At 42.7% G+C, this 23,270-nt stretch overlaps 2 protein-coding genes across 2 annotated transcripts in view; one reads left to right on the top strand and one right to left on the bottom strand.

Annotated features, from left to right (window-relative positions):
* SLC26A1 (solute carrier family 26 member 1) overlaps positions 1–1,221 on the bottom strand; it is a 35,131-nt gene extending 33,910 nt beyond the window's left edge. The window contains exon 1 of the mRNA XM_083177234.1: positions 1,097–1,221. The gene's annotated coding sequence lies outside the window, so the exon portion shown is untranslated. The remainder of the gene's footprint in view (positions 1–1,096) is intronic.
* IDUA (alpha-L-iduronidase) overlaps positions 1–23,270 on the top strand; it is a 154,785-nt gene that overhangs the window by 60,596 nt on the left and 70,919 nt on the right. The window lies entirely within an intron of this gene.

Below are 23,270 nucleotides of genomic sequence, written 5' to 3'. Positions count from 1 at the left end.
TATTGCGCACCAAGCGCTTTTGGGAGTCACCCCGTCCTCAGGGCACAGATCACACAATAGAGAAACACTGATCACCATTACTTACCCACCTAAATACCCCCCGTGCGTCCCTCCAGGCACTCCCTCCGCCGCCGGGTCCCGCCGTCCAACATTTTAAATCTTATGGGGTATTTATTAAGGCTGAGAGAGAGAGATAAAGTACTCTCCATTCAGCTTCTTATTTATATTTTACAGTCTGTTCTAGAAAAAAAGACAGAGCTGATTGGTTAGTATACTATTTCTCCAAGCATAGATAACTACCCCCTTAATGTCCAGAAAATAGTGTACATCCGGTATTTGATATTTCTCTACTATAAGAAGATTTTTTAACATCCTTATCACTTATTGTATGTTTGTAAAATGTACACTTCACTTATGTTAAAGTTTTGGTTTTTGGTTATTAATACAGTTATATATATTTTTTAAATGTTTTATGTTTTTGTTACGGATTGTTGTCCAAGCCCAACTATTGTCTGTGTAATACTGTGATCTTGTGCTTACATTGCTCCCTTGATCCATTCAAATTAGCACCATCTGAAGGTGCAATGTAGTGGCACTGTACTCCAAAGTGGTGAAACAGGCTAGGTGAATAACAACAGACAATGGCTTTTACAAACTGTCAAAAGGTATATGTTTATGTGGTACAGTAGGTGACAGAAGCTGCAAGTGCACCTGAGCATTGTACAGTACATGATTACTTTGTGTAGTTTACATGAAATGAAACAATTGTACTACTCGCTGTGTGGAGATACAGTACTGAGGTTTGTTAGCATTTGCACTGCCCTGATAAAATACTGTAAAGAAGGTGTGTATGCTTCTCAGAATACTGTAAAGAAGGTGTGTATGCTTCTCAGAATGCTTGGTACTCAGTCTGTACTATATCTATCACATACTGTAGCTTTGATAAATCTGCCTCATGGATACATATCTAAATGGAAGCATTACCTCAAGCTTGAGGTGTTGAAATAGTTGAACTGAAATGTCTCTGTTTGCCTAAGCAAGCCAGAATGGCAGAGCGATACATCCTAACTTGCAATATATTATTATGTTGACTTACCTAAGGCTTCTTTATGTCCACAGTAGGTCTCTTCGTTTTCAGAAGGATCACTACATCGGTATTGGAAAGAGCTTTAGTTTTAATATGAATGTATTTGTGGGCAGGTCTTCTTGCAGGCACGGAACACTTTGACAGTTTGTCTAAAGTTACCTGTAAACATTGCAAACAGTAACAATATTGTTATTGTAGATCACAATTTAGGAGCGTTGAATCTGCTATAAATGTTATAGACATCAAGAATGGTTGTATATAATATGCCATATATATAATATGCCCTTGGGTTCTTTGAAAAGCATATAAAGTCACTATTTTACCTTGATTTATAACAAAGGCGGTTTATTTCTGGGCTGAATAATATACATAAAATAACTGACATTATATTCACTCCTTTAGCAGGATACCATGGTTGGAGTGAATATATATAGCACTGTATGTGCTTTATATGTGTGGAATTTCTTCTTCAATCTATCGAGACAAAAAGCCCAGTAACAGCAATAATAATAGCAACCCTATAATGTAGAAATAATAATCATTTATTTACAGTCCCGCAATAAATCTACCTGGAAGTTCTGCCGCACTTATCTATATAGGATACAGGTTGTGATTACATGTTAATGTTGTTTTAATTAAATGCAATATGAATATGATTTAATTGCAATAGGAATATGAGTTAAAAATCTGTTTTTAGCATGGTGACAGGAAAGGAGTATTTCCTCTATTTGAAAAAAGAAGAAAATCATGTTGAAAAGAGAAATATGCTAACCCCTGCTGGGGTCAAACAAGTACAACTTCATACCAGGATCTACCTTCCAAAATCAGTCTCCTGCGTTTTTTTGTGGCTGAATATTAAGAACAAATCAATCTCTATTTACACCAAAGTTTTTTTTAATTTTATTTATAATAGTATTAAATGACTGCAATATGTGTCGTATCTATGCACCTAATACCCCATTCACACCAGCCTAAATTCCCGGGTTGAGTCCGGGAACAACCCAGTACTAGCGCTAATGTGAAAGGTTCCCGGGACAAAATCCCCGGCAAATTTCAACCCGGCTAGGTACCAGGGTTGTTCCCGGGTTCAACCCGGGGACCTGGCTGGTGTGAAAAGTGCAGGGTATACTTACCCTGGTTGCCGTGTCCTCGGTGTACTGTCTGGACGGGAATCCACGCAGGCGGCGGGTGCAAATGACGGGGCAGCAGGTGGATGATGATAACGCAGCTCTCCGGCGGCAGTAAGGACGCCGGAGAGCTGCGTCATCTTCATCCGCAGCCTGTCCCGTCATTTGCGCCGCCGCCTGTGTGGATCCCTGGCCTGCACGGAGGACCAGCAAACGGGGTGAGTATTCTCCCCACCTCCACCACCATCCCGCCTCCTCCCCACCTCCTGCCGGCCTCCTTCCCGCCCCCTTCTCACACCAGAAAATGCAGGGACATTTCTGGTGTGAATGGGTCCAAACTCGGGAATGTCCCTGCTTGTCCCGGGAACTGAATTCCCGGGTTTGTCCTTGCATTTCTGGTGTGAATGGGGTATTATTTACATTTTAATATGATGTGTCATACTTTAGTAAGTTAGTGTACCTGCTGTGTTTTTTATGAATATTATGCTGTTTTTCATCCCTTTCTCACTTTTTATTGATACACTAAGCATTGCATACGGGACGCGGTACATTCTGACTCTTATTATTTATTTATTAACAGTTATTTATAAAGCACACACATATTAAGCAGCGCTGTATAGATAATATTTGAACATTAACAACTCTGTCCCAGTGGAGCTTACTGTCTATATTCCCTACCACATGTACACGCAGACAATCTAGGGTTAATTTTGTTGGGAGCCAATTACCCTGCCAGTATATTTTTGGAATGTGGGAGGAAAGCGGAGTACCTGGAGGAAACCCAAGCAAGCACGCAGAGAATATTCAAACTATACCCCGTAAGGGCCATAGTGGGAATCGAACCAATGACCTCAGAGCTGTGAGTCTATAATGCTAACCATTACAACCATCAGTGATGCTCTATCTCAGTGGTAGCCAACCCTAGCCCTCGAGAGCTACCAACAGTTCACATTTTCCAGACAACCTAGCTGCTGCACAGCTGCACTCATTACTGACTGACACATTTAAAAAAAAATACACAGATGGAGCTAATTAGCTCACTTGTGATTCTGTGAGGAGACCTGCAAAACATGCACTGTTGGTAGCTCTCGAGGTCTAGGGTTGGCTACCCCAGCTCTATCTGGTACATACTGTATCTAGAAATGTGCAAAGGTCAGCTCTTATGGGGAGGGGTCAGGACCCTGTTTAGGACCTGGGAGTCCTTCAGCACATACGCAGAGTGACATGACAGCCACTTCGGGTTTTGAAAGAGATCCCATTGGATCCCTCTTGGGGGAAAAACCCTTTTGGGTAGGGCCTCAAAAAGATGGCATTTGGTCCATGCTCCAGAACATATTATTTCCAGGGCTTGTTACATTGGCCGAGTTTCAAAAAGCACAGTTTTCTCATTATGTTTTTTCCTGCATTATCCTTTTAGTACATTTTGCCCAATAATGGAAATGCCTCCAGAATCAGCTTTGTGTCATGTTTGAGACCCTATCAGGGCACTGATGTGAAGATTTAGTAGAATAAACAACTGTCTGTGTTGGTATAGTGAAGTAATACTGTACTTTACTGTTAAACACAGTGGTTCCCAAACGTTTTTGAGTCACATGGCCCTAAAGTTATCAGAAGTTTTTTCAAGGCACCCCTAGGCCAAAGGTTTCATATTCAGAATTGAGAATAAATATTACATTAACTGAATTGTGTTAATATGTCATCCTTAGATTCAGTTATGTGGTGAGGGACAAGACTGTCAGCCACCATCTCTGGTTGTGCCTATTACAATGACCATAAATAAACTGAATTGGTCCTGGCAAGTCAGTTTAGGAACCACTGGTTCAGCAGACCATACATGGAATGTCAAGTTAATAGAATAGATTGGACACTAGGTGTCCCTAGAGGGCTCCAGGAGAGGGGTTGGATGGCTGAGTGGCAGTTTTTATAATCTGGGAAGTCGAGCCCAAATATAAGCAAATGAGAGGGGGTTAAACTGCGCTATATCTAAAACATACAACAGGTGTAGTAATATATGGGTACTCTTTACCTAGAACGGCGCCCACGAATTTGATCTTAGGCATCGCAAGGTAAAAAATCGCGTCAGTCGCATCACATGCGGCCAAAAAATCGCATGCGATGCAACCTACGCGATTTTACATTTTACATAGGGAACAATGTTAAATGGCCCAATTGACCCGATTTTACATAGGGAACAATGTTAAATGGCCCACAGACCCCAAATAGCCACCCTGAAGTGTGAAATGGCCCCCCCAATGGTTAACGCCACCCCACGATCAACGTCAACCCGAAGCGTGGCGAGCGCAGCGAGCCCACGAGGGGCGGCGGTACGCGTCCTCTGACCTTTTCATACCCCCACTATCCACGTCGGCGTGGAGTTGAGAATAGAAAGTGTGGTGAGCGCAGCGAGCCACCGAGCCCAAAGCGTGGCGAGCGCAGGTATCCGCGTCCCCTCGCAGGCTTCACTGGTATCTTCGTCCGCTCGCCACGCTTCGGGCTCGGTGGCTCGCTGCGCTCGCCACACTTTCTATTCTCAACTCCCCACCGACGTGGATAGTGGGGGTATGAAAAGGTCGGAGGACGCATACCGCCGCCCCACGCGGGCTCGCTGCGCTCGCCACGCTTCGGGTTGACGTTGATCGTGGGGTGGCGTTAACAATTGGGGGGGCCATTTCACACTTCAGGGTGGCTATTTGGGGTCTGTGGGCCATTTAACATTGTTCCCTATGTAAAATCGGGTCAATTGGGCCATTTAACATTGTTCCCTATGTAAAATCGCGGTAATCGCGTCGGTCGCATCGCATGCGATTTTTTGGCAGCATGCGATGCGACCGACGCGATTTACATTTTAACATGGATTTCTATGTAAAATCGCGGGCATCGCATCGGTCGCATTGCATGCCATTATAATGGCATGCGATGTACATGCGATGCCCGCGATGGGCGCCCTTCTAGGTAAAGAGTACCAATATATGTAACAATTTATTGGTAAAAAATATGTAAATTTAAAAAAAAGGAGTTTAAAACAGTAAATACAATATGTATATAGCTGGTACTTAAGACAATCAGAACCATGGGTATATTCACCCAATCTCCAACAGGAGCTCCTACATAGTGTCCGTTCCTATAATGCTTTTTCTTGAGAGTCCCAAACGATAGAAAGCCAATATAGCTGGTGTAGGGTCCATATGGTGGGTGTCCGTGTGCAAAAGTAACCAACGCATTTCGCTTAGCAGCTTTTTCAAGGTGATATCTCGGTAAATGACACAGTGACATTGAATGACTGGTTGCAGCAGCCGCTGCTGTCCAGCTCCTGACCACTATTAGAGCAGAACTCCGATGCGCGCTCCCGGCTCATAGAAACCCACTCACTGACAGTCTGTGAGTGGGTATTACCTTGAAAAAGCTGCTAAGTGAAACGCTTGGTTACTTTTGCACATGGACACCCACCATGTTTGTCAAATTAGGTGTGAAAATTGCTAAGCAAACCTATTCTTTTTTTTTACACAACATTTTTCATTTGAATGTATATAACAAATGTGAGCGACGCTGGCATTTTTAGCGGGCATTCTGAAAATCTCTCACAGTTATGTTGGCACCCAATGGATTAACAATTAACAATGCATATTACATGAAAAGGGCTCCTAGACAGAAAAACATAAGCGGTTGTCACGAATACAGTACTTGCATTAATTGCATGGTTCTGCAGACTAGAATACACAGCTTGCTATTATCTTGCACTGGACTTAAACAAAATATGGGTGTGTTATTGTCTGATGTGCTAAGTTACTTACTAAGCATCTTCATATTTCTAATAACAGTCCGTACGTGCAGACTGTCTGAAATCCATATTTTTTTGGTATTCAAGCTTAAGCAATTAATATTACCTTTGTAGTGGAGAGCGGTCTATAACCTGCGTAGCCTGTTTTTGCTTTTATAGACTTTCACTTTTAAGTTCACTACCACATACTAAACGCATTCCATTATCCTAGGAAGTATATTGAGAATTTGCACTAATGACTCACGTCTGATATATGAATCAACACACCAATAAATATTGGTAATATATTTTACTGTTTTGTGTGTGTATAAATATATATATCGCATAACTTTAAAACAGTTGATAATTTATTTATTTACCGTTTCTTGTATAGCGCAGCATATTCCGTTGCGCTTTACAATTGGACAACTGAAACGTGGTTTAGCAGAGTCGTTGTCACCTATTATTATTTTACACAATCTGAGGGCCGCACAAATGGCCATTTTCCAGCCTGTCGGCACATGTCGGCTCAAAAAAAATTAAAATCCATGTCGACCTAGCCATTGTTGACCTAATTCTTGTGTCGGCCTTCCGTCCTTAGGCGTGTAGACTTATTTCGTGTTGACCTAAGCCAATGCCGCCCTTCAGTGGTCAACCCAATGTATGTCGACCTTAAAGACCGTATACCAAAAGATATACTGTAGCTTTCAGTGCGCTTCCAGCTATTCAAATTGCATGGAACTTCAGGCCCAGGTATAATTGCAGTTCAACCAGCCTTGCAATATCCACTTTCCCACCGCTGGTTTAATTGCATAAGGACCTCTGTTTGTCCCCGTCCCCGATGTTTGGGGTTTGCACATGAGCAGGCTCGAATATGCGTATGCGTAAAATCCAGGAGCAAACGGCTTGGGACAGTTTCACTCAAGCAGTGGTGGCCAACCTGTGGCTCTTGAGCCTCATGCGGCTCTCCCCCTTGTAAAGTGCGGCTCCTGCTCCCACTGCTGCCCGCCGCCCACCGTCTGTCCCAGTCCCCTCTGCCGCCGGTTCCCTGAATCCCTTCTCCTTCTGAGGGGAGGAGAGCGCGCATCGCGCATCTCTCCTACCCCTTACTGTGCATCCTTGTGACTGGGCCGTCCGCCAATCAGAGCTCGTGGGCCAGCGAGCTTTGATTGGTGGGCGGCCCAGTCACAGGGAAGTGAGGGGAAGGAGACACGCGGTGTGCTGTGCTCTCCTCCCATCGGTGACATGACAGAAGGACTGCAGGGGGGCACCAGACTGTCCTCTCCCCGCCTGGCAGCAGCAACAACGGTGAGTGCTGCTGCTGGGAATTTGCACTGTGGGGGCATAGCAGTTTATGGTACTGTGGGGGCATAGCAGTTTGTGGCACTGTGGGGTCATAGCAGTTTGTGGCACTGTGGGGGCATACCAGCTTTTTGGCACTGTGGGGGCATACACGGCACCGTGTGGTGCATACCTGGCACCGTGGGGGGCATATGTGTATCTGGCACTATTGGGGGCATATGTATATATGGCACTGCACTATTGGAGGCATATTTGTATCACACCCACCCAAGGGGTCAAAATAGACTATGCCCTTTTTTTTGGCGCATGCGCCTTCGGGGCGCGCATGATGTCGGCTCTTTAGCTTGACTACCGATATTTTTCGGCTCTTTACCTCTGACCGGTTGGCCACCCCTGCACTCAAGGATGGGAGGGAATGGGGTGGGCAGGAGGCAGCAGCAGGGGAACACCCAGCGTTTTATAGGGCGTCCCTATAAAAATGGTGGGTGTTCCCCTGCAGACACGGGCACATGATGTCAGCTCATTCCCTGAATTCTGCGATCTGCGGGCATAATAAAAGTCAGTTTAGGCTGAGTTTTATTTGTGAACGGCAGAAAAATCATTTGATAATCACTCACCATCATTTTTTGGGCGATGCATGCAGGGGCTGTGTTAGTGGACCCACATGAGGATTTGCGCGGGGGGGGGGGGAGGGGCAGGTGTATGGCCGGGCAGCGTTTACCTATTCGCTAGGCTGCAATTACATGCAGCCTAGTGAACAGGTCTGAATCAGGCCATCTGTCCCAACCCTTATATCATCAAACATATCTTCTCCAGTACTTTTAAAATTGATTTACTGTCATCTGCGTTACCTACTCTCACCGTAATCTAATCTATTAAATGTTTCTCTCCGACTACCCCTATTTTGGAACTCCATGTCCTTCTCTGCATAAATCAACATTGACCTCTAACTATAGGTGTGCACATCACATTTTATTAGGGGGTGCACCGTCAAAGGGCAGTATTCAATGCCGCTGATTTGCCGCTTTTTACGGCGAATGTGTGCTATTTTCGTGCTCCACGGCGTATCTTTTGACTGAAAAAGTGATTCGCCCTATTCAACGCTCAAAATTCGCCGCTGGCGAACAGTGAATGACGGGCAATTCGCCATCTTTTAGTCACCGTAATTCGCGGCTGTTTTTTAATGGGTTTTTCACTGTGATTCGCCATGAGTGTATTTAATGCTAGGATGGCGAATTGCTTTCAGCGTGATTTTCGCTGTGCTTCACCGTGTAGCAATCACCATCATTTTAAGGTGAACTGGAATGTTATCTTTTAAAATATAGTTTTTTTTTTAATTTGGTGTAAAAAAATCTGTATTTTTTTCCTGTGAAGGGGCATGCTATTTTTATTCATGTGCGTCCCCCGGCTCCCTGTGGCATTCGCCGCAGGGGTTAAAATTCTCCATCAGGGGCAGCGAGCCCCTGCAGCGTTGAATAGGGCGATAGGGAGGGCTGGCAGGGAATGCTCCAGCCCTCCGGAACGCGGAGAATGTGCAGCGAATCCTAAACAATATGAAACGTCTCTCAGCCACACCATAGTCTCCTGCATGTTTCAGTTTTAATCCTCTAATTACTCTGTGTAACAGAACATGCAAATAAAGTCAAAACACATATGGATGACACAGGTATGTAGTGATATGACAATGGTCTAGTACAATTAACAATGCAAAACACACATAATTGACTGATGGGTGCTTCTTTTAATGGATTACAGTTCTAAAAAGCAAAAGTCTTTGGTAAAAGGTATTGCTGTTATTGCTAGCGGCACGGAGGTGTTCATAAGGCTGGGCACAGCATTAGGGGGGGTGCCTGTGCACCCCTAACACCCAATGTGCGCATGCCTATACTCAGGGGCGTAACTACCATAGGAGCAGGGGGTGCAGCTGCTATGGGGCCCAGAGCTGAAGGGGGCCCATCTTTGCTGTCAAACTAATATGTTTTGCATACATTTATCACCATCAGTTGCTAAATAGGGGGCCCTTACAAACTTTTGCTATGGGGCCTACGAATATCTAGTTACGCCTCTGCCTATACTTCTAATTAAATTCTATCTTCTACTAATATAAACAGTTGCAACATCCATTCATTGCTTCACTTATAGTAAATGATGGGATTTATTTCAATGTTTAGTACCTATTACCAATTATTTATCTGTGTAAGTCTGCATCGTTGCTTAGTAGATAGAAAATGCGATCTTGACAATATTGGCCTCTGTGTTTGTGGCCTGATTCATGTTTTTAAGTAAAGCAAAAAGCAAGCACATGGGGAGATCCATATTGCACTGCAGGTGGGGCAGATGTAATGTGTGCAGAAAGATTTAGATTCAGGTGGGATGCAGTGGCGGCCATGGCACCAGAGGTGGGCCGCAGAACAGACTAAATTTTAAATATGGGAGCCACACCAATTGCCATTCCTGGCTGGACATGTTTGGCAATGTTTGGCGTAGCAGTTGGTTTGGCTCTACTACCTCTGGAGCCACCACTGCTGGGGTATGTCCAAACTGAAATTCAAATAAGACTTATGAAAGAAAAAAAAATTCTTATGAAGTTTGAATAATAATGACATTCTTATATGATTTAGCATTTTATGTGATATATTATGTCTTATTATGTGAGGTTCCATGGTTTGGAATTTTTTATGTGTATACATAGTGTAAGAAGTTTCAATAAAATATTAAGAAAAAAGATAAACTTCCGGTTCCAATGCGGCGGATGTAAGGCGCTTGTCCCCGCTGCTCCGCTCCGGACCCACAATTATACCCAGCCAGAGCCTCTAAGGCTCACCCTACAAGCCACTCCACTAGCCACCTCACCTCCTCCAGATAGTGGAAAGAAAGTGCGTGGACAGGTTTCTGTTCTCCACCATGCCAGGAAAATCACAGCATGCCAAGGCTGAGGGAGATCGCGTTCCTGCTCCAAAGATGGCCACCGCTCCTCATGCAGATGCCAGGGACTCTGCCATCTCACTCCCCCATGTATTTGTTTCACATGCAGCAGCACAACCATCCTCCTCTGCTTTAGCCCAGCTGCTCCTCACATGAGGACATTGTACAAGCGGTAAGAGAGACTGTGCAACCTCTCTTCGCAGAACAAGCCAAGGCTAATGCTGCAGTATTGCAGCAGGCTGTGGCAGACATTAAAAGACAGACATTAAAAGCCAATACAAGCAACTGGCCAAACAGGATGTCCAAGTGGATCATACTACGGAAGAAAATGTTCAAGACATTACATCATTGCAGGCATCCACTTCAGCATTATAGAAAGCAGAATTACAGGAATTAGGTGTGGGCTACACTAGACAATCTCAAAAAACGTTTTCCAGTGAATATTATAACATCCTTCTCCTTAGACTTTTACCACAGCTAACCTCTGTATTCAATACCATTATTTTATCCAATACCATTCCAAAATATTTTAATGATGCTATCATACGCTTACTTCCCAAACCTGGCCGAGACCCCCATATCCCGGGTCCATATAGACCCATTTCCTTTTTAAACATGGACTATAAACTGTTCACTTCCATTTTGTCTAACCAGATCAAACATTTACTCCCTTTCATAATCCACCCGGACAAAACCGGCTTTATCATAGGCAGACATTGCACTAATATCCGCAAGATCATATCAGCTGCACATTAGCTGACCACAAATGACAATACGGATGCCTCTTTTCTATTTTCCCTAGATGGGACCATCTATTTCTTACCCTTTCTAATTTAAATTCCCTCCTAGTTTGATTGCTTTACTTTCGATCTTTATATTCAAGCTCTAGTTCCATAATCAAATGCAACGGCTATCTCTCCAATCCTATCCCCCTCACATGAGGGACTAGACAGGCATGTCTCCTTTCTCCCCTCCTCTTTGCATTAGCTATCACACCACTGGCAATTGCTTTGAGGAAGCTTACTGATTTCAGGGGCATAACAGTAGCATCCCATGTGCTGAAGATTGGGTTTTTCACAGATGACATGCTACTCTTTGTCTCAGACCCACTACTTTCAATACCTGCTATTATGCATCTGATAAACATATTTGGCTCTTTCGCCAGGTATAAAATTAAAGCTGACAAGTCTGAGCTCCTCCCTCTGAATGCTGCAGCGGCCTCTTTCATTTCCTCCTCTTCTTCTTCAAGTCTCTCATCTTTTAAATTAAAATTTCTTTGAAATATGTAGGTATCCTCATACACCCAAATATAGCGGATATATATTCCATAAACTTTTCTCCAGTGCTTAGAAAGATTTTCTTACTTCTTCAATGTTGGATTTATTTATTTATTATTATTTATTTATTAACATTTTCGTATATAGCGCATACATATTCCGCAGCGCTTTACAGAGAATATTTGAACATTCACATCAGTCCCTGCCCCAGTGGAGCTTACAATCTATATTCCCTACCACATGTACATGCACACACAGACATTTTAGGGTTCATTTTTGTTGGAAGCCAATTAACCTATCTGTATATTTTTGGATTGTGGGAGGAACCGGAGTAAGTAACACGGGGAGAATATACAAACTCCGCACAGTTAGAGCCAAGGTGGGGACTTTCATGCCTATCTCCCTGCAGGGCAGAGTGGTGTAGCTGAAGAGTATTTCCCCAAATTATCATATTTTATACAAATACTCCCAATATATTCCAAGACCTCTGATATAATTTCTTGTGAACGGCTCTTTACAAAATTTTTATGGGCAGAGAAAAAGTCACATATTGCTCTAGCCAAACTTAAACTGCAGCGCAGAGATGGTGGCATGACATTTCCAGACAATAAAGCCTTCTCGGAAGCTACTGCTTTCCGATACTGGGATTGGCTACTATCTCGCTCTCTTTAGTACAATTTTTCTCTAGAACCCGCTGTGCTACACCCCTATACTTAGTCTGCATTACTACATACACCTCGGGCCTCCTTGCCCATAGTAGCAAAATCCAACCCTTTATTTTGTGATTTCTATTTGGCTTGGTGGTCTGTAAACAAACTTTTAAAATGGCACCCTGCCCACTCTAAATGTATTACCTTCTGTGGCAACCCATGCTGCCCAGCAGCTCAAGACAATACTAATTTCGCTATATGGCAACAAAAAGGTATACTAACCATCAAGAATGTATTTGATCCTGGAGGCACAATACTTTTCTTTGCTGCTCTGGTGGAAAAATTCCAGCTTTCTAATTCAGATTTTTTTATGTATTTACAATTAAGACACTAGGTACAGTCATTACCACCACCCTATAACCAGTGGTGGGATTCAGTAAGTTTGCCCCGGTTCTGCAGAACAGATACCTAATGTGTAGTAATGGTTCTGCAGAACCGTTTGCTAATGAGCGCGGTCCGCTCTTTGGGCAGGATGTACTAAAGGGAAAATGCGGTAAAACAGGGGTTTTACTGCATTCTCCTATTTACCATTACCCATCCGCCCCGTCTCCGCTGGGCAGGGTATTGCCACCCTCTGCCTATGGGCTTCTATCGCCTTCCGCCATCCGCGCGCCACCCCCCCCTCCTGTCCTCCTTTGATCTCCTCCTCCCCCAGCAGGTGTCACAGCCGGGAGGACATCCGGCTGCAGGGGGTAGGAGGAGACGCAGGGGGACACTGCCAGCCGCCGGGATGTGACGGAGACTCCCGCAGACCACATCACAGGTATCGCGGGGGTCTCCGTCACCGCAACCCGATGCTAGCCGCATATGTTAGTACATATGCGGCAACATCGCAGCGGCTGGCAGGCGAAGGGCGGCGATGTATATTAATACATCCCGCCCTTTGTATGAAGTGTGGCCTTATGTGTTATGCATGTATGTTGTTGACGCACGTTATATGTGCGTCGGCATCCGGTTGATAGATCTACATTGTCTAGATAGACCGTCAATAGGTTGACATCAAAAGGTCGACATGCACAAGGCCGCTATTAACAGAAGGTCAACATGCCCAAGGTGAACATTGACAAAATATCAACATGCACAAGGTTGACATTTGCAAAAGGTCGACAAAAGCAAAATGACAACATGGCAATAATCGACCCATGAAATGGTCAACATGATTTTTTCATGATTTTTTTATTTTTTACTTTTTCATGCTTTTTGTATAACATCTTTTATTGTTTTTGTCATAATTATAGGAGCATGTTACAATCAAAAATGAATGACTTGTACATAGTCAGTAACAGAGTGTCAGAGTGTCAGAATCACAATATATTGCAACATACATCCAAGGAGGTTCAAGAAAGGAGAAACGGGAGAGTGGGGGGGATGTTGTCCAATCCGAAGTAAATAAACCGGTATAACGGTAGCATCTCAGAAATTAAGCAAACCTGTAAAGTAGCAGTTTAGTTCTAGGCATGAAGTTGAATGGGGCAGGTACAGTTTAATAGGCATTTATGTATCCAACAACCATAAAGATGATTGTGTATTTGATTTTAATAAGGACCATGACTGAAAGTCCAAAATCATACTAATCATACTAATTTTGTGTAGTGTATCAAAATCTAGGGTAGAAATGTAAACTCCTCATTTCTTGCCTAAGGCTACAACAATCGTCTAAGGCACAGGTTCTCAAACTCGGTCCTCAGGACCCCACACAGATTGCAAGTGAAATATTTAGCTCCACCTGTGGATCTTTTAACCTTTGTCAATGAGTAATGAGTGCTCCAGTGCACCTGCCGGGTGACCTGGAAAACGTGAACTGTGTGGGGTCCTGAAGACCGAGTTTGAGAATGCTTGGTCTAAGGAGACGGATTTCCGGTCATAATATAGTAAATGTAACCTCATTCTAGTAACCTCGCCCACAGTAGGGGCTGATTTAACTCTCCCGTGTTTCAGAATTACCTTTTTTAAAACTGTAAATAAAAGGGTAAACATTGGAAATAGTCGGCGAAGTGTAACATCAGCATTCCAGGTGGAAAAATGAATGCACCGGCAAGATGCTGGATGGAGAATTAGAGTGATATTAAATTTAGTGTTCCAAAAGCTTTTGACTTTGGAACAGCTCCAGAAGGAGTGAAGAAAAGGTTGCATTGGAGCCACAAGACTTTGGGCATCTGTCATCGTCAGTAGTGAAGTGTGCAGGGACACATGGGGAGACATATGCCCTATGAATAAATTGTAGATCGACTTCCTGCAAATATGCTGAACTTGGTTTCACGGTGGAGTGAAAGTGAAGAGCGAGGTCATTATAGAATTTGACGCTAGGAATATCATGCTTCCAGGAATCAGTCCGTTTAAGCAATAAAGACGTAGCCGGTACAGACATTCCTCACTTAACGACCAGGTTCCGTTCCTACGACCCGGTCGTTAAGTGAATTGGTTGTTAAACAAGCATATATAAACCCCTTAAGATTTCTGAGACGCTGGTCGTTAAACAGGCAGGGCAGGTCGTAACTGCGAGAGGGGAGGCAGGCAGGTCGTAAATCAGAGCAGACGGGGTCGTAAGTCCGAGGAGTCACAGCACGGACGCTAAACGAAGGCCCAGGTCGTAAGTCCGGGTGGTCGGTAAACAGGTAGGTCGTTAAGTGAGGAATGTCTGTATATCTGTTAACAAACCATAAATATGTTTTTAATTTTATTTTTCATGCTTTTTGATCCACGGTGACTTTGATTGGGAACAGGGTGAGGCAACAGGCTCAAAACATGGTGAGCGAAGCAACCGATGTGAGGGTACGCTTCATACAAATTGGGGGTCCACGTCCTCCGTTGTAAAATTGACACCCACAAAATTAGAAAAAAGCATGTCGACCTTTTTTCACTTTTGTTTCTGTTGACTTTTTGTCTGTCAGCCTTTTTTTCCGAAGTCGACCTTGTGCTTGTTGACAATTTGATACTGACCTATTGACTCGCTATCTTTTAACCTGGAACCATATGCATCTTGCTGACAAAATATTGCTCCATATGACATGCTACAAGGCCCTTTCAACCATTTATTATGTCATGACCAAACCACCTTGAAACATGAGCCACAGGTGTAGCCTACTGTACGACGACATTTTCTGTACCGTCTCCCATTATAAATATACTGCTTTATTGAACATAATTTTAACTGCTGCAAAAATTTCCTCTAGCTGTAGTATTTTCTATAGTACTTATATAATATAGCATAGGACTAACTGAACCGGCACTAAAATATTATCCGCACGTTCGGTGTTCCCGTGAGACATTACTTATTAAATTGCATTTTATACTAGTCTGTTGAAGTTATTCATTAGCGTTTTTACCGATATACTATGATAAAATGTCCTGTAAACTTGAGGTGTGGACATACTATCACATTTTTTATGTACTGCACAATACTTTGCTTACCTTTTGGCTTTTGCTATTTTAAGGTTGAATACCATACATGGTAGGTTATATTATCCAGATAACATTAAATGTACATGAGAGATGATTGATTTACTGTACTTTCTTTTCAAATCAAAGCCATTTTCAGAAAACTGCTGTCCCATCAAAGCCATCAGTGTTAAGTAACTTTTAGGGTTAAGTCATATAATTGTAATTTTAGTAGATCAAATAGCATTATAGCACTGATTCTAAACTCACCGTCATCGTAAAAGAAGAAAAAGGCACTTTGTACTGTGCAAGCACTCATAAAATGATGCAAGTTAATTAAATCCGCCTGTGTATATTCCTTGTTAACTTTGAATAAATGACTATAATAAATATTATCGAAATTAAAGTGGCTCCTACATTTGCCAATCTCAAGATAAGTTCATTTTGATAACATTTTTAATAATCAATAAAATAAAAAAGTATTTTGAATGAAAATAACAACTATATCTAATAGCATATTTAAATATCAATGACACTTACCTTATTTAATGTCTCCGTGGTGATAAAATCACTTTTACAAATAAGACCTTTCTCCACAGGTGCATTATTGGTTGTTACTTGTGGCCGAAGCACTGACAATGTTTGTGTGCAGTATGTATAATAAAGGTATAAAGATGGAGTTCAAAGTACATGACTGATTTACTACATGCGCTGGGATTTGTCAGTGTTACGGGGAGAAGTGCAGAAGAATGCAGTGTCCCAGTGAGTTGTATTTAAATAGGGAATGAGATTGCTTATTAACTGTTTACAGGAAAAAAATTGTGCTGAGAAACTCATAACTGCACTGAACTTTGAATCCATTTGTTGTGAGATGCTGTTTTATGTTGTCTGAAAGACCAGAAGCTTGGAAGGGTGTCCTGAAACATGAGATGAATATTGATTTTTTTTTCCATTCAAGGAAATAAACTTTTGTTGAACAGATAAAGTTATCAATTCAAATATGTCTAGTATTATTAGTTCATTGACTCCATATTAAATGTTTTATTAGGTGTAGCGGTGTGCATACATGGTCAGATAACTTGCCTGTCAGACCGACAGGCATTTTATCATAGGCATACACTATGAGATATATCACCACGCAACATCTGTGCTACTTCTTTGGGGAGGAGACATTTCTCTGTTCCTCTGCTGTGAAGAATAGGGCAGGATAATTGTATAGTGTATGCCCAGCCATAGGCCCAGAGGCTTATAGGGACCTCGGGCCAAGGTTATAAAGTTACATACTAATTTCACAGATTTGTCTACTAAGCCATTGTGTAGGCCACTGTAATGTGGCATAATATGAACGGGAAGGTACCATAATGCATCATAATCTAATCTTTTTATTATAATGTGGATGGCTCTAAGATTTTACATAATAAAAAGTGAGACCCTTTGATGTGGTACAATATGAATTGGAGGCACTAATGTATGTCATAATATGTACTGGCGCACTGTAACATGGCATGATTTGACCAGAGGGAACTCTAATGTAGTACAGTATGAACAGAAGGCACTGTAAAATGGCATAATATGAACTGTGGACACTGTTTGTCATGATGTGAATTGTGGATACTGTGTGGTATAATGTGTACTGGCAGCCCTATAATGGGACATCATGTAAACTAGGGAACTATTATGGTTTAGAAAATGAACTAGGACACTATTATAGGGCATAAAAAAGAATAAGTGCTGTGAAGAGGTGTTTGTCAAGCAAGCATTGGGACAGGGCCCCCTTTAATATGTTGCTATGAGGTCCACAAAGTTCTGGTTATGCCCCCGTGCCAGCATTAGACATACACGTCATATGTTGTGGATGCCTTAGTTAACATTTTGTTGTAATGTACTTTATTAATAATGACATCTTAAACACAATTGCCATAATTTTTAATACAATATTCAATTAGGAATTGTTTAAGATAGAAATAAAAAAATTGAAATGTTTAAGTTTAATACATTGGACAGTTGTTTTGTATTGGACACAGTTTAAAAGAGAAGAGAACTAAAGAGATCATGTAAGAGTTGTAGGGGGGAATTTACTGAGATGGGAGGTCTATTTCACATGGGATATTGCTATGGACCACCAATCAGAATCGACTTCTTATTCATTTAGTGCCTTCTAGAAGATACTAGATAGTATCGGATTGGTTGCCCATAGCAACATCCCATCTAAATTTAGGCAATGCCTACACAGAGGTACTAGTGGAGACTGAAGGAGTATGTTTGTTTAAAGGGGGTTTTGGTATAAAAAGAAGAAAAACAGAAGGCCAAAACAGAGCTTTGTGTGACCCTTATACAGGGAGTGTAGGATATGCAGCAGAAAGGTTGAGGAAGAAAAGTATAGAAAAATTAAGATTTGACTAAAGGCACACTGGGCGACTTTGAGTTGAAAGCCGCTCAAAACATCTCAGCTCAAAGCCACCCAGTGTGTATGCCCCAGCGATGAGCGCTGCTGCACGCTCACGCATCATCACCCAGAAAGCCGCTCATCTGCTGGTTATACCAGCAGATGATCGGCTTTCATTACGGCTTTGTATAGCGCTCCGTTATGCAATGCTATCCTCCCCCCTCCGTCGGCATTCGGCAGGGGGAAAGCCGCTCAGTGTGTATGCACTGAGCGGCTTTCCCCGCAGCGGTGATTGTCATCATCGCTGTCCATACACGCTGGGCATAGTCGCCCAGGGTGTATGGACCTTTAGTTGTGAGTAGATCATTGGTCACTCTGAGGGAAATCTTGGCTGGGTTTAAAGTGTGAAAGATAGATTAGGATTGAGTATGAAGTGAGAGAAGAAGAGGCATTTGCAAACAAACCACAGAAGTTGGCTGTAAACAGTGAGGAAAAATGTAGTAGTTGTCGATATGGTTTCTTAGGGAAAGGAGAGATATACACATATCTGAAGAATGCACGGAAAGTAACAGTAGGCAGAGAAAGTTTGTGAGCTAGATGCAAACTAGCATTGGGTTTGGTTGTTGGGTGTATTAGAGTAATGGCAAAAGTTTTGTACTCAGTACTGAGAGAGAATGTGAAGCTGGTCCTGGCACCATCTTGATGTGATGGCATACAGTTTACATTTGACATATGTGGAATTTTAGTGAAGGAGGATTAAAACTGGTGGGGGCGAGTATAAAAACAAATTGAAGATGAAAAATATATTCCCTGTAAGTGTAGAAGAGCAAATGTCAAAAAGGGGGATACTCCCGGCACTTACTCTGCAAGTATTTTATTTATCATTAAAGTATACTCTAATATATACTATTGTTCTCTTACCAAAGGGCTTGGTAGGTCCACATACGGTTCAGATGAATCGGGCCATGAAATTGCACATGTAGACATCCCGTCTGAACAAATGTGTGGTCCCATGCACATCGGATCGGAGGGGCTGCACATAAGATCAGGCGGGGGATGCCGGTGACCAGTGAGCTGGCCGGAGGTAGCAGGCAGGGTGGCGGAGGGAACCAGGGAGCTGGGCAGCACCAGCGCGCCCCCTTAAAAAAAAAAAGCCCATACAAATGAATGGGAAGCCACTGATTGGCTGACACCTCTCTCAGCCAATCAGCGACTCTCAGCCAATCAGCGGCTTCGCCTACCTGGTTCCCTCTGCTGCCTCCCCTGCACCCCCTGCCTGGCTCTCTGGTCGTGGTGTCGCTGCCGTCCCCCGCTCCCTGGTCCCCTCACCGGCATCTGCCACCCCCAGCTCCCTCCTCCTGCAGCTCCCCGGGAGTTGCATGTGATAAATTTATCACGTGCAAAACTTGCCAATCGCGTGTAACTCCTCCCAGGGAGCTGCCGGGACAATCAGGTCCGACTTGTCCTTAGGACAAGTCTAGACCAATGTATGGGGACCTTTAGAGGCAGAACTAGCTTTGGTGCTAGGGGGCACCAGACAAAATCTTCCTTAGGGAATCAAATTGGTTAGGGCCAGTTTTGATGGTTTCTAAATCTGGCTGCACACTAGGCAATTTGGATGCAATTTGGTCACTTTTTATGCAATTTCGATGATCAATTGCATAAAAAGCTTCCAATTAAATGTATGTGACAGCAGGTCGGTTGCGATGTGTAGTCCTGTTCCTATGGATTGTTTATAGGTTAAATATATGACCTCACCAGTTTTATATATACATATATATATATATATATATATATATATATATATATATATGCGTCTCTGTGGTGTCGGTGGCACTCGGAAATGAAATACACACCAGCCTGGTGTGTGTTTCATTTCCGAGTGCCACCGACACCACAGAGACGCATGCAGATTGACAGTTACACACTGTCAGTGGAGGGCACCGGTTCATTCGCCATTTACGTTCACAGCAGCAACGCTTGGAGTGCCGCCCCCTCCCCCCGGGACTTTTATATATATATATATATATATATATATATATACACACACACACACACACACAATACACTGTATAAACGACCCATCCTATGTCTAGAATTTAAGAGACATACACCTTGAATGTTGGCTGCTGGTTTACAATCAGATTTTCGGTTAGTGTGATGATGATATCCTTGTTTTTGAGCAATTGTTAACCTGTACTATTATATGTGGAGAGTGTTTTTTGTGTAGTTGCAATTTTATTATTTGAAAATACCATTAAAAGTTATATTTTAGTAACATTAAATAGACAAGTGCCTTTTTTCTTCTCCTATCTTCTGTATATGATAAAAAAGGTGTCTGATCAACCATCAATCTGCATATACTGTAGGACTGCATAACCACAGATTGGTCAGAGTGCCCATGCTGGCCCCTGTGCATTTCAGCAAAATACGATGCCTACTGCTAACAGGACATGGTACACCAAGAGGGGCTGTTTGGCGAGACTGCAAATCACGTATCTGTATATAACATGTACAGTATGTGGAGGTATATATATATTCTTGAGTAAACATATTATGGAAGAACTGTAGCATCCCTTGGAGCACATGTACCACATTCTGATAAACCTTGTCATAGAGTTTGTTGTGTCTCTGTTTCAGGATCCAAGGCTATATTGACTGCAAAAACCTTGTCCTACTCTATACTACAGTGATCCCTGATGTTTCCCTGCTGTCTGCTAGACCATTATGTTTTGTTATAAGATATCATATGCAAGTTGAGCAATTCCATTGCAGATTTTGTATTCGGTCTTAATAAGCTCTATCCATTAAATTTTTTTTGAAATAACTGCAGTTGAACAGCAAACTGCAAATATACCATTGTTGCAGATATTCAGCTGCTAAAACATTTAAACTGACTAAATAAGATGAATACTGGCGCTGACAGATCGCTCAGCGGCACAGGGCTAGCATCGCTCAGATTGCTCATCGCTACGCGTGTAGGGCACCATAAGTTCACTTTAAACTGTTACATCGCTAAAATCTCTGACCAATACTCACAGGCCCTTTGGTCTTTTTTAACTCCTATATTATATTTGCAGCTCTAACTACAGATGGAGCCAGCCTCATTCAGCCTTTGCGGGTGCGACATGCGGGGCTTAATCCATGCACCCGCCACATTGCATGTGTGTCAAAGCGGGTGCGACCTGGAGCACCAAACAGACACTAGTGGTGGCGATGTAGCCACGATGAGTGTGGCTACATCTGTATCATACATTCCATACATTGTGGGTTATTCTGGTCCAAGCGGACCATACATTCGGAGGGGGACTGATGCTTTGTGCATGCACAACTGCATTTCTGCTCATGGGCATTTCCGCTGGGTGCGTGCAACCACGGCGAACAGACTGTTCACTTGGTGCACACAGCCAAGGGGTGGGGGTGGTTAGTCGCGCATGCGAACACCCAGCATTTCATGGGCGTTCCCATGAAAACATTGGGTGTTCCCATGTTAATCGCCCGGTGACAGGGGCCCCGAGGGCGGGCAGCTGATATCACCGAATATCAGCTGCCCACCCACTTCCTTCTGAATGCCCACTCACATCTAAGGTTATCTTAGAGTAACCATAGATGTGCGTGTGTCTTCCATATCACATCAGTGACCATCGAATAATGTGGGTGTTCCCCCACAGCCTGCACATGGATGTTAATGTTAAACATCCATTCGCAGCCTGTGTGTATGAATGCGGCATGTGAGGGAGGGGCATGCATATTGAAATTCACAGGGCAGCATCTCGTGGACTCATAAGGCTGTGAATTTGTGCCTTGTGAATCAACCAGAATAAGGTCCTTTGTCTGAGTAACTTCAACAAATTAAACAGGTCAGATTTTTAGCACAGTGTTTTTTTGAAAAAGGGTAATTTCATAGCAAGTGAAACCAAACTGACATTTAAAAAAAAAAAAAAAAAAACAATTGCTTTTCAAAGTAAATTTGGTGTGAAAATAAAATAAAAATCAGTGGGGCAGATGTATTAAGCTTTAACAAGAGATAAATGCAAGGGTGATAAGGAGAGATAAACATCCATCCAATCCGCTCCTTACTGACTTTTTTCAAACACAGCCTGGAACATGGCAGTTAGCAGGTGATTGGCTGGACGTTTATCTCTCCTTATCACCCTTGGATTTATCTCTTGTTAAAGCTTAATACATCTGCCCCACTGTTTCATACAGGTGAAGAAATACATGGCACACTAGCCAGGGCCGTATTAAGGGGGTGGCACAGGGGGTCAGGGGCTAGTGTGCCACGTATTTCTTCACCAGCATGAAACACTGATTTTTATTTTAGTAATAGCAGCAATTGGGGCCTGTTAGATGCTGACCATCCTTGTAGGAGAAAGAGGTCCTCTAAAGAGGCTCCAATTGCTGCTATTACTCCCAGATGAACTGCTATCCAACTTATTCACTGGTAACCGTATTAGTTCTATAGGGATTGGCCTGATAGGCATATCTAAAACATCTACGGTCTATTCATTATCTCATAGAATTCTGGTATAAAAAAAAATCCCTTAGGAGAATTTTTGAATTAGGACAAGAAAAAAAGGATTTTCATGACCTTCTTAAGGATAATAGGAAAATATGAAATTCTAGATCAGCTGAAAGATTGTAAAACTATTCCCCTGATGAAGTCTTTCTGAAGAAGAAATGCGGTGGGACGTTTCCATGTTACCATTTTATCTGTGACAACTCATTGAAGGATCAAATAAACTAATATCGGATGAACTCTTCTTTGCTTCATTGAAATTGGATCACTCTTACTGAGTGTGTTTAAATATAGGCACCGTACCACTATTGGGGAATATATTGTGGTTATTGTTCCCCAAACCCTCAGGGAACATTGTGGTTGGGCAGCCAATTCCTAATTGCTTTATTCATTTATTTGTATAACTTTATAAGCACAAAGTGGAATATTGGGGTTCAATTCATATATATATATATATATATATATATATATATATATATATATATATAAAAAAATATGCAAATGTGAAGAGGGCGCTCGTGACATTTTTAATCTGCTCGGTGGCAGAAATCAATAATGAAGAGAGACACAAGTAGTTGTGGCTCAACGTTTCGGGCGCAAGCCCTTTATCAACACATGATAAAGGGCTTGCGCCTGAAATGTTGACCCACTGTGTCTCTCTTCATCATTGATTTCTGCTGCCGAGCAGATTAAAAATCTCACGAGTGCCCTCTTCACATTTGCCTACATTCTCTTTCAAGGATTGAGCGGCAAAAGCAAGTGCTCCTACCATATAAAATTACACTGTGGGCTGGCTACCACA

This window comes from Crinia signifera, chromosome 1 (genome assembly GCF_055691185.1).
Source record: "Crinia signifera chromosome 1, ASM5569118v1, whole genome shotgun sequence".
NCBI classification, from domain to species: domain Eukaryota; kingdom Metazoa; phylum Chordata; class Amphibia; order Anura; family Myobatrachidae; genus Crinia; species Crinia signifera.
This window is presented reverse-complemented; position numbering and strand designations above follow the sequence as displayed.